The sequence below is a fragment of the Nilaparvata lugens genome, chromosome 6 (genome assembly GCF_014356525.2).
Source record: "Nilaparvata lugens isolate BPH chromosome 6, ASM1435652v1, whole genome shotgun sequence".
In the NCBI taxonomy this organism is placed as follows: domain Eukaryota; kingdom Metazoa; phylum Arthropoda; class Insecta; order Hemiptera; family Delphacidae; genus Nilaparvata; species Nilaparvata lugens.
The window spans coordinates 24,390,023-24,403,208 of NC_052509.1; the positions used below are offsets into that span (position 1 = coordinate 24,390,023).

General features: G+C 32.6%; 1 protein-coding gene across 7 annotated transcripts in view; it reads left to right on the top strand.

Moving 5' to 3' along the window:
• The window catches only part of LOC111054325 (protein bric-a-brac 1), a 547,242-nt gene that overhangs the window by 241,011 nt on the left and 293,045 nt on the right, over positions 1-13,186 (top strand). The window lies entirely within an intron of this gene.

Here is a 13,186-nt window from a genome sequence, read left to right on the forward strand (position 1 = left end):
TCACTCTATTAACACAATCCTTTGTTAATAGCCTAATGTATAATTGAGATTATATATATTTTTTAATATAATAATATTATTCTTTAAACCATTATTTGAAATGTCTAATGTCTGGCCGTTCGGGTTGAACCCTTTTTTAATCAGTGAAAATATTATGCAACCATTGTAAAATCGTTTAAGATTTCATTTTTATAAAAATATCACACCTATATTCCCTCAGAATAATTTATAATTACCATTTCTATAAAAATGATATACTATAGGCTATAAATTTGTTGTTGACTTTGAGGTAATATCATCACTTCAAAATCATAGTTCTTTAGGGTTGCCGGTTGTTTATTATTGAGGACACTAACACATAAATGAATCTAATTTCTTAATTAATTGTCATTATTTTAAAAATCAAATTTCAAAATTTGTTCCTTCTCTACATAAATTTGAAAAAAATTGTAATTAATTATTAAAAAAATATTAATGTCAAATTTCTTAGGCCATCCTTGAAGAAGTTGAATTTTGTAAGGTGTTCAGATAAACAACGCGGCCTTTATTATTTCCATAGTTATTAGATTTTTTTCCCACAAAATAGAAACAAATTTAAATTATTGGTGAAGTCTTCTTATGTCTGAGAAGTATTATTTCTCAGTTGGGGATTATGGAATATTTTTATCTTCCTATCATTTTCTCATTCAAAAATAACAAGCTTAATAATAAATATCTTGTTTCGATCAAAGTGAAAACTACGCACAAGTTTACAATGATAACTCGGAATACATGGAAGAAAACGCAAAACAACGCTTTATATACTAAAATCCCACAGTTTCACAGTATTTCTTATTCAAAAATTTGGAAATTTTCACCAACATAATCTTATTTTAATTGCATTTTGATATCCTCCTCAATATTCATAATAAATCCTCTACTTTCATAACATTAATTGTAGATTTTAATGCATCTAAGAAACGAGTTTATTCGAGTAATATAAATTTGAAAACTAATTCAGTCGTAAAATATAAAATTATTGTTTTTCAACCTTGAAAAATTATTACCAGTAATTTATTATGTTCAATAATTATTATCATTATTATTATTCTTGAGAGGCAATAAAATAATAGAGCCAAGCCTAAGCTCCGAACTCTATATCTTTCAAAATGGATATTATGATAACAACCACTCTTTGAAACACTATTATTGATATTTAATGTAAAGACTTTTCTCTTTTAGTGTTATCAACTATTCACTCTTCAAATGAGAAATCATGGATATTCCAGTTTTCAGAAACACACATAGTTTTGAAAAATTGATCATTGAATGATAAAAAATCATCATGAATTTCATAAGTTATTTCTAATGATTGTAAAGTACATATTTGAAATGGATTGACCCAGTATATATTTTTTTGAATTACTGTAATATAATAATGAAGGAAACTTAATATATTTCATGTCCATTGTTATTAAGGTACAAAGTCGTTCATTTTTCATTCACTCTATTATTGTGATAATTTGATTCAACCTTGGGTGATTTGGTAGCCTGTTTTCGTTGAATATATTCGAACTATTTGTTCTTACGTTGTTCTGTACGTTGACTATTACATTTAACTTTTCGAGCCCCGAAATACTTAATCTTCAAAACTATTTTTGGTTCACTGAATTGTAAAATCCTAGAAAATATTTAGAAAGCTTCCTAAAATTTATGAAAAATTTTCCATTACTTATAATATTTCATTAGTTTGATTGTTATCATAATGATTGTACAGTATATTCCTCAAATCACCTGTCACCTGTCATTCCACAGTATTTCTACAGAAGAATTGCCAAATTTGGTGCAATCGCTTGAACTGCCTGACTCATTGATGAAATTGTAATTTGTATGACAGAGCAGTTTTTAAAAAAGTAAATTTTAATATGCCAAATAGCTTATTGACGTCGGGAATACTCGGAAATCGTGAAAGACGATCTCATTAATTTATGGTACAACATTGAAATATATGTAGATGTTGAGGGGTCGCTCGTGTCATAAACTATTATAATTTTAAAATAAGTTCCACCCAATTCCACTAGCAGTAATTGTTTTGTTGACGTGTCAACAGTTTTGGAATTCTTATATTAATTATGTTGCAAGTTAGTTTGATGACCGTTAATGAACCTATTTTTTAGGAAATGAAACTCATTTTTTTGTTGCATTTTAAAATTTTTGGTCATATTATAATATCCTGTTTGAAGCACATTGAGACGTTGAATCTATAATATTCTCTATGTATTCATGGAGACACTCAAAGCTCTTTTTTGATATCATACAGAAGAATTTTAGTTAACAGCAATAAATTCATATTCCAGTACTTTCTTATTAAATAAGGATTTATAATTGTTCAACTATAACACTACACTACTTTTACTGATAACTGAACCACGAAATATATTTTCCTTATGAAAATAATATTCATTTACTCATTGAATGAATGAATAATATTAATTCATCTGCAGTTATAGTTCTATTATACTGTTCTTCGTTAAACTGAAATTTAAAAGACTAGTAAATATTTTGTGGTACTGTATTCAAATTCAAAAAGAAAAGGTTGATTCAGCTAATGTGAAATATAAATATTCAGAATTCTGAAAAGCTTAAGTACACGATTCAGTAGGCGTGCTAGGCTAGGAGAAGTGCAGCCTGTAACTCAATGTTACAGGTTAGCCTTAAAAACTCTATTGACAATAAAGTTTTTTTCAATTTATTGGTACATTTTCGAGGGATGTTGTGTAACTCCATTATAAAATAGAGTGGAACAGACAATTTCAGATAATAAAGTTGTCTCTTGAGTTTCTGAATATCCAAGCTCTGATCTAAAATGATGAATTTAGTATCTTTCGCATAAGAAAATCCAATACATAAAGTTTCTTCTATAATAAAAGTCCAAACGATTATCTTAATACTTGAAAGCCGTTTTAATATTTAAGCGATAAGTCATGTTTCGAGTAATATTATTTTATTATGTCATAAAATATTCTTGATTAGAGCTGCTTCTCGTTCGTACAACAGGCAGACACGAAAAAGAATTAAAATAAAAATGGTTCTTAATATTTTAATTTGCTCTCGTAGAATTGCTTTTCGAAACTTGATTGCTATTATATGTGTTCACTGTTTTCCTTCATTATACTAATTTCCTGTGATGTCATAAATGCTGTTTGATTACTTATGTTGTAAGCTCAAACTTATAGTTTAAGCTTAATAGTTTGGATTGAGCGTGATTGTAACCCCCCCCCCCACCCGGTACCAATAAGAAACTCAGTAGGTAGGTATCTTTCAATAGAATGAATTCTCTTTGTGGAGTATAGTAACCTTTCTATAGGACGATTCTGTAGAGCAATCTTGACGAATATGAAATCGGGTATTGAATGGAAAATTGTTTCTTCATCTTTACATATAGTGAAAGCATCCTTTCACTAGATACTCATGTTTGTTCGAGACTGGTCTATGGAGGAATAAGATGATAGTTGCTAAAGAGGAGCGCCTCCATCTCTGCGAACAAAACTCACTTATTATTATTTATCAGATTAGACCTGATCTTTGGATTATTCTTGTATTGAAAATTGAACTCTTGAAACGCTTATGAAGTCAATAATTTCATCCATTATAATCTATCATGGTATTATTTATTACAATCCCAGTACAACGTTATAGATACAGTTCGAACGTGAAAAGTGTACTTGAATCAATTGCCGTCATATAACATCATAAGGTGCGTACTTACTTGTGCGCCACTAACACGCGCATTTCACTTTTCATCAGCTGATGCTATGCTTCTTATATCTCCATTTCTACAGAAACAGTTATGGATATAATAAAAATAAGATACATATATAATAAACATAGCATCAGCTGATGAAAAGTGAAATGCGCGTGTTAGTGGCGCATAAGTTTAATGTACCTAGAGATTTTAAAAATCAGAATGGAAGATTGGATAGAACTGTATAGAAGTTGTGACCACGACTTGTTCATCAAGATTACAAGAAACTAGCTTTAGAGCTGGGTCATAATACCCTTTCTCTAAAATATACGTTATAGGCCTACGATAATGAATTGAAATTAATATAAAGTATAATCAACAGATAGTCAAAGTATTATCGCACTCTGGGGTCGATTGACTTAAAGATTCAAGCAAGTTACTTTTAAAATTATTCAGGATTTCCCAACATTGACAGACCCCAATTATCAGTCTTCTGACTGATGCTGTTTTTAACATTAATTTCTTGGGACAATATTATTATTCTAGGCTATACATGCAATTAGGTTCACAGTTTTGTTTGGTTTACGATTTCTCTGAAATGTGAAACATTCCTACATCCTATTGGGAAACGTCTTTGGTTTCTGTTTATTATTTTGTTTGTTATCTCAAGACTTATCGTTACAATTAGTTTCAATAGCCTATCAAAGTTATTTATTCTAATAGTTATAGATTATCTTCGAAATAATTACCAGATAAGAGATTCAATGCTTTGGTCTTGCATCATAGTTCATCTCTGAAACGATAGTGTTTTATTAATTTATGTAGAATATTGTTGGAATAAAAATATTGAATTGAGAGATGCTGTATTATGACCAGAAATATGTAAGATTTTCTCTGATATTTGGCAAATGCTATCAAATCTATCAGTTTTGAATATTTATCTAAACAGTATTGATTTTAAGCATTAGTGTTTCTAGTTCCATCTCAAATTTTCTCCAGAAAGAATTTTTTTCTGATTTTTTTCAATAGTACTCTATTCCAAAACAATGATAGCTTGTTAATAATATCAGTCAAGAACTGTTCTTTTTTATTACCTGTTCTTATGAAATTCAAAACCGAACAACTGAACGCATGCATACATATCTTGGAGATATTTATGCAAATAATATTACTTTGATTAACTAATAAATAATAGCAATATGACAAATAATAACTTCATTAGCTCACCGTCCTAACTGTTCATCCTATTAGTTGTGGTACGTTGCACTCGTATCTGAAACGGTCCAACTTTGAAATCTCTAGGTGAAAAATATTATTTTGAAGAACAAAAGAGGCATCTATTCTCAACAGGCAAATGTATTTTTAACGATGAAATAATAGTTATGCTCCAACGTTTTTTCCTCTTATTAATTGATTCAATAAATGTAATAAATTGTGTCTTTTTTGTCAGTGTCTTTTTTGTTCGTGTCGCTAATAATGATGATGTTTGTAATAAAAATATGGAATATAATTATCTTCCAGTCGACGGGATACAATGCATTTACATAGACAACATAAAATTACTTTCGAGTTTTCTGTCAGGTAATTTATTATTCAAAGCAATAAAATTGCTTCATTATTCAAAGCAAATTTATAATGCCCTCACATTTTTTATTTAGAAACTTTATTAAATCTTTACATGCTCATAAAATCATTATATGATTCAGATTAGATTTACATTATATTGCAAAAATAATCTATTTACTTGAAAGATCAAAGCTGGATGGATTTTGTCAGTTTTATTCATAAATTTTATTCTGAGAGCTTGAAGATGATTTGAAGTAGGGAATATAAAATGTGTTCTCCTGCTTAGTGGGAAATTTAGATCAATACTTATGATAGATTATACGTACAATTCAATATTCCATTTATTTATTTATTCCATAAACCATTGTAAATTTCTTGGAGAAGAATTGCTAGTTCCAACCATAAATTCCGTCACATTAACCCAGTTACATCAGGATTGGATTATTCCATAATATTAAAATTTTTGAAAATGAAAGTTTCAATATTCATTAATGTTCCTTCATAGAAATAAAATCTGATTACTAATTATTTGCAAAACGATCTAACTAAATATTGGATTACAATACTTGTTCTAAATTGTTCTCGAATAGGTAAAGCGTTTAATATTTCAATGACTATTTGTATATTGAGTCATTAAATTAATGGTCATCAATATCTTTTCACCTTTTGGTGCTTACGTGGAGTTGCAAATCAATTTCTTGTATGATACTTTCAGCTATTAATTCAGTTTTCTCAATTTAATCAGGTAATTTACGTGAGCAATGATGAATTTAAATTTAAATTAATATTGTAATTAAACTCTCACTTCCTTTTTTACTCCACTAATTCTGGAACTACCTTGCTGGATTTTTATTCGATGCCTAAAATTCGTTTATTTCATCACATCAATCACGCAATTTAAAACGTAGGAGTCATTCTCGAAAGCATATTATCTTCTGTGCTCGATTTTTCTCTCTTCTGAAGAAATTCAAGCATTTTACTCGAAGGTTTCTTCCTCACCCACCAACCTAACTGTAAGGTACTAAGAACTCCAATGTTCAATATTTTATATTGATTGATATCAATCTCAATACAAATATAAATATCAGTTTCAATAACTCCTACAAATTCCACAGTAGGGGTGATTTTATAAAGCTGAAGAGTTGTTCAATAATATTCACTCAGAATTACTGTACTTCTTTTACAAAATCTTATGCGAATTCTACTTTGGTATTAGATAATAGTTTTTACAGTTTACATCCTGAAAAAGTAGTACAGGCTAACTTGATAATATTTATATTTATTATACAGTTCTACAATAAATCTCATTCTAGTACTGTGACAGGTGACAAATGAAATTTGTTATAGTGTAATACTCTTTTTGGCTGAATTGCGTTTGATTTTTAAGAACAAGAATAAATACAAATTCACTTGTATACCAAAGAATTGAAAATAAAGTTTTTCAATGGAACATCTCAATCAAAAGAACATTCTTCAATTTGGTTTATTAGGTCATGGGGTTTGGAAAAGTGAGTTGCTGGGACAAGCTTTATTTTGTGGATGTGGGTCTGTACGGCAGGCAAGCAGATGCAACGAGACTTTTCCCCAAATATTCGACCACCGCACTTTCTCTTTTTCTCTATTCTTCTCCTTTTTCCTTTTCTTTTCTGTTCTGCTGCCTGGCATTTAAACCGTGATAGGATGGAAAGAGAGGGTATCTCTCCCTCAGTGAGGGACTTTTACGCTGAAACTTTGTTGATGGCACACTTCGATGTAGAGAGAATCGTGCTTTTCAAATCAAAAGTTGAGTTGGCTACCCTTTCTCCGAAACCCTTCCTCTCTTACAATCTTTCTCTCTCTCTCTCTCCTATCATAATGTGACTCACCCTCTGTTGTTTGGCACCTTGCAGGGCGAATATCACTCGGCTTCCATGTTTTTCTCCTGTTTCCATTCAACTTTTTTCGTTGGCCTATAGCCTCATTCTCCCTGCGAATGGAGAGAGCTGTTTCTGTGTCTTTTGCTACCCCAATTCAGCCTGCATTCTTCTCCAATTATCACTGTACCCCTTTGCACTTCAGGTCTGAAAAATGTGGCTTTCCCGATTCAAGGTAAAATAAGCTTCGTCGTACAAAGGGTAGCGATTGAACCAAATTCATTATTGCTCTGAAGGATTTGAGGAAATTTTCTAATATGGTGCACCTGAATGATGGGAATAATATAATAAATAATGTTATGCTGTAGAGTCCGTTCCCATCGATAGAAATCATTTGATCGATCATTGACATCATTTTCATTGAGGTGAAAACAACACATCTCTAATTCTTGTGATACAAGTTTTGTGATTATTGTATTGATAACAACGATAATTGAATTATTGCGAACCTAGTAATTATGATGTTGATCCTAGTTTTTCAAGGCGTTTCCTATTGCGTTGTACAAGTACAAAATTACTAATTTATAATTAAAAAATGCCTTTTTATGATAAAGTTGATTAGTTAGTAATTGGATTTAGACTTTTCTCCACTTATCCATCACTGAAAATCCAGCAACTCACATTTCAGTCGGTGAAAAACTTATCAAATCAAGAAACTTCTAGATAAAATGACAATAATGTTTTGTATCGTTAACTTGAAACGACGTGCTCCACGAAATCGCTTGGAACAACCTGTTCATGAGTACAGCCATAAAATGTCTCTAAAAAATTAATGATACCATAATCTTATTTCCGCATGATCAATAAAACTAATTAAAAGTTACCATCCAAGACATAACGTCTATAAAAACGTTACTACCCATTACAAATCGAATTAATTTCATTGCAGAGTTTTGTAAGCTTAACAATAAGTCAAGTTTGAGGTACAGTATTCTATTTACTCAAGTGTATTTACTGACGGTTGATATCAGTGATGAGTTCTTGTAATTATAGGTTAGTTGAAAATATTTATATTACTACTCAACAAGTGCATGAAGTGCTCATCTATTTCTCAATTTAATTAATGGTATTTCTTGATCAAACATCAGAGTGAATTTCAATAAGATCTAGAGAAAAAATACAGATAACAATGATGAGTAATTAAACTGAGCAAAACTCGGCTACCCACCGTTCGTTATTAATTTGTACTACTCCTCAACAAACAAGTGCAATAAGATAAGCCAACAAAATTCTTTATTCAAATAATTCTTTCCAATCAAACTTCATGCGAAATAAGGCCTAGTAAAAATAAATTGATATTGAAATGTCCCATTCTTTGGACAAAGCTGAGTGGATCTACATGCTTTTCTCTCATACTGAATTAGTATTGTGTGAAACATAAGTCATTGAGTCCAACTTAAAATCAAGTTTTATTCGGTACATCACTCACATTATACGTTTCTCTTAAAAAGAAATTGAATTTAATTTATTGTCCTCGCAGGCCAAATTGTCCTCTCGCTCAGATTGAGATCATCGCCATACTAGACAGTTATAAGCTGCAAAATAATCTCCTGGTGTTTCAAACGCAGCTTGAACTCTAGGTCTCTTTTTAGTTCTCTCTTTCACTTATGGTCTATTTTCTATAATCATGCCTCCATACCCTATGTTTGATGTAACTTTAGACTCGAAGTAACACGTAAAAGGAAGTGAATATTCAGACTCATAAGTTACATAAATCAGATCATAATAACCCACTCGAACCCCAGAGACTATGGAAACATAATCTCCAGCGAAGAACTGTTTTCTATTATCCATATAAACTGAATCAATAATATTTATATCTGGAAATCAATAAGAACTCTTTTATATTATCTATTCAAGTTGAAAGAATAAGACGTTGATGTTGTCAATACCACTCACTGGTCAATACCAATTCAACGTCTTATTATTTCAATTATGGAGAAATACCTCAACATATTTTATACCATACAATCAAATTATTCAAATGGAATCAATAATCTTCATATCTGGAAATCAATAAGTACAGTGTAGTGTTATAGACTTCAGTTGCACGGAAGAATGAAACGTTTTCTGATGAATGGGATTGGGATTGGAGAACCTGTTGAGCGGTTAATAGACGTGCGGCATCCGTCCAACAACTTGACATTGGATTTCGTCATTTCATCAATTGCGCTAAAACTATAGAGCAGAGCAGACGGTGCTCATTGACAATTGTAACAACTCATTCCGCCCGCTATTAACTCGTCTGAGCGGTGTCTACCATCAAATTACGCCCCTCTAGAATGTCTCTTCAACTATCGATACTATACCCCTCGACATTTAATCACAATTATCAGTTGTGGAAGGATTTGAGATGCACCTTACGCCACAATTACCACTCATCTTTCCTAATCTATCCAACTATTGCCACTATATTACAACATTAGATGGTTGGGGGAGGGGGGAGGACCAACAGGCATAGCCCAAAACGATTGCTTCCCCCAATTATGATTCATATTCTAGTTCAAAAACTAGGTTATGTTTCTTCCAATTTTTAATTCAAGTTCAATTTCCAGTGCAAACAGCAAGAATCTTGAGAACCATATACTCGTATTTAGAAACGCTTTGTTTTTCTTTATGTAATTATGGAGCCTGTCCATATTTAGTAAATAAATTTTATTTTAAAAATAAATCCATATTTTGGTTGAAGAATAGCCAAGCTCTTGAAACAAGAAGAAAGTCACACTTGGTTTTTAATATGAGTACATCGAAACAATCTATACACAATCATAAAATAGGAGGTGATGGTTTCTTGATCCATTCCGAGCTGCTATGTATTAACGCACTTTTTTCTATGTATTTAAACACGACATGCAGTCAAATATTAAGTGAATAATTAAAAACTCTTACTTACTGACTGAAGTACTTTCGATCGTCTAGCGATCATTTTCAACAGACTGCTGAAAATGATCGCTAGACGATCGAAAGTCCTTAGTAAAAGTTTTTAATTATTTACTTAATATTTGACTGCATGTCGTGTTTGAAAAAAGACATAAATAGGATTTAAAAAGAGAGAAACTAGGGGAATTAAATTTTAATACAGTATAAAAAAATTTAAAGAATATTCCAAAACTACCAAGGTTTGATCAATAGAAGGGATACAAGAAATAATCCTATGACTCATTGAAAGTTAAACAGGCCCATTAGATTTCCATTATGAAACTATAGTGACTGTTCAGAATCCATAAATAAATTGTGAGAAAAATTTGAGAGGAAATCCTGAGCGGTGGTAACAGTGCATTTAGCGCTCTTAACTTAAATATTAAACACAGAATCAAATTTCAAATCCTTCTTATTCTCAATATGAAAATATTAAACAATGAAACACTTCTTGGAAAGGTCAGATTAGGTTAGGTAAGAATAAATTAGAAAAATAAAGGTGATTCTTTTTGAGTCTTTTGATTTGATTTTTCATGGGAAACTTTAAAAATACCCACACTTCATGATATTAGAAAAGGTGAAGTAGCAAGAGCTGATGAAGTATAATCTTATTATAAATTGATTTGATTTTATTATAACAAACTATTGAAACTAACCAGGATTCATAAATAGAAAAAGGGCAGAAAACCAAGACTAATAAAATCGCATTGAGCGTAGCGCTTTTTATAGGATAATTATACGGTTGTCACTGAGGTATTGAGATTGTTGGTAAAATAAGGGCGTCAGGGTGAGAGAGGCAAAGGGAGGTTTGTGTTGGCCCAACCTGTAATGATGAGAAGCGGCGGTAACCGTGCTTTTAGCGCCCGTCGCTTCGATTATCATCGTCGACTGTAGGCGGCATACGCTCGGTCAACCTGTAGAAAAGATGATGTAATCCGATGCAAAAATCAGTTGTTTCTGTACTGTTGGCCTTTGAGGGGGCGAGGGGCAGTGGTTGCTGGACTACGGCAATTGATAGGAAGTATTTGGGGTAGTTCTATCTCTCTCTCTCTCTCTTGTTTTTCTAGCTATTATAATTTAGTGTTTAGCTATGTCAGTGAAGATTCACTCACTTGGAAATTACATTAATGTAGAAGCATGTTGAGAGTAAAAATATTTAAAAAGGGTACTTGGATTTTATAATTTTATTTTTTCCATTTTTGGAATTTGTATTTGAAAGAATTAATTGATTCATAAGATGATAATTTTGCTTTACTTCGACAATTTAATTGAAGTGTGAGAGTTGTAGTGAGATGGTAAATGAGTGGAGTAGTGGTAGTGAGTGAGAGAGTATGACGGGAAGCATTGAGTAGTAATCTGATGTAAATGTAGAAGTCTACTCAAAATCAGAATTTTACAAATCATATTGTAAAGCAACGACGTGAATTTAGTGAAATAAAATAGCAAATAAATTACTACTAAAGAGAATACATGAAGTGCAGATACATTGGAGATTAGGTGATGACATAAACAAAAAAACCGTGTACTCTTTGAAAATCCTACCCATGACTTCAGTTCAGTTTATGAAAGGTTGATAGGACCTCAACCGGCGAAGCTATCAAAGTCCGAAAAGAGAGATAGAAAATAATTGCGTGAAGTTTTGGTTGAAAAATTGTGGTGATATTCAAGGTGAAAGAAAAAAATAAAAGTTTAAGAAAACGGTGCAAATGACTGAGACCAACAAACTAGTGACGAAGATGGACTGGGAAATTAGGAAGAGTTTGTGTGAAGTGGGACGATTATGAAGGGAGAGGAATAACTGAGTGAGAGGAGACATTGTAGGGGATGAGTTGTTAGAAAAAGAGGTAGGAAATTGTCAGTGAGGGATATATTGGAAACTTCGCTGAGGTGATGAGTGGGAGTGAAATGAATGATGAGAGAGAAAGTGAGTGAGTGAATGATTTGCTAGGCAATAAATAGATAGTATTGTAGTTTTAGCTGGTTGTTTGCTAGTAGGGTGGTTTTTAAGGGGGTGGTTGCGGGGGAAGCGTGCCCAAGACAGACGCCTCGAGCAGATTTCACCAGGTGGTTGGTGTCCTGGGGTGGAGGGGGTAGAGTTTGAGTGTAGGGAGGGGGTGTTGGAAAATACTTAGCCCGCGCGTTCGTTTGCCGCTAGATTGTAATTTGCATTATTGAATGTCTCTCGTTTATATTTAATGCGAATTTACTAGGGACTACTGGCTGGAGTCGTAACAGCCCCCTATACTAGTGGAGTAGAACTTACTCCGGTATTAATCAATATGTGCCGTCGGCGTGCTGTTCTCACTAACCCCTCTCTACACCCCCGCACCCACTCTCAATGAATTGCATCCCCTGTAACAGCTACCCCTTCTTAGGAGTGGGGGGCGGGGTGTTGGCCGAAACATTCTTATGAGTTGCTGCCTCCCTTGCAAGATAGCATAGTGGTCCACTGTAATCTCTAGATGAGGTGGGAAGGGGTTTGGAGTAGGGGAGGTTCTGTTTGAGGAGTCTAGAGGAGGAAAATGTGGATAATGTTTGACAAGAAGAGGGGAAGGAAGAGGATAAGTGAAGCTTGGGAAAGAGGAGCAAGTGGCAGGGAAAGATTATAAAGACTGATGGTGGAACTATGAGAGGTGAGCAGCACACAGCACTACCAACAACGGCAATGAGAAAAGGATGGGAATGTGAGGGGAATAAGAAAGAAGAAAAACGATGATTGGGAAGACAATTAGGGAAAGGAGGAGAAGATAGACAATGGGAATACGGAAAAATTGAGAAAGGGAGATTGTGAAATAAGGGTAGTGTTTGAGAAAGGAAAATAGATTGGAATGAGTAAGAAACAATGTGAAAACATAAGATTTGGAGGAAAAGAAGGAAGACAAAGATTATGTTTGAGAGGAATATCGGAATGATGCTGAGGGGAAAGGAAAGATCTGGAAAGAAGTAGAGAGGCGAGAGGATGAAAGTTGAAAGCCAGAAAGGGGTATTGAAGGATTACATTGATAAGGAAGAGTGGAGGCTGATGGAGAAAATAAAACTAGAAGAGTAACGAGAAAGAGTGGTT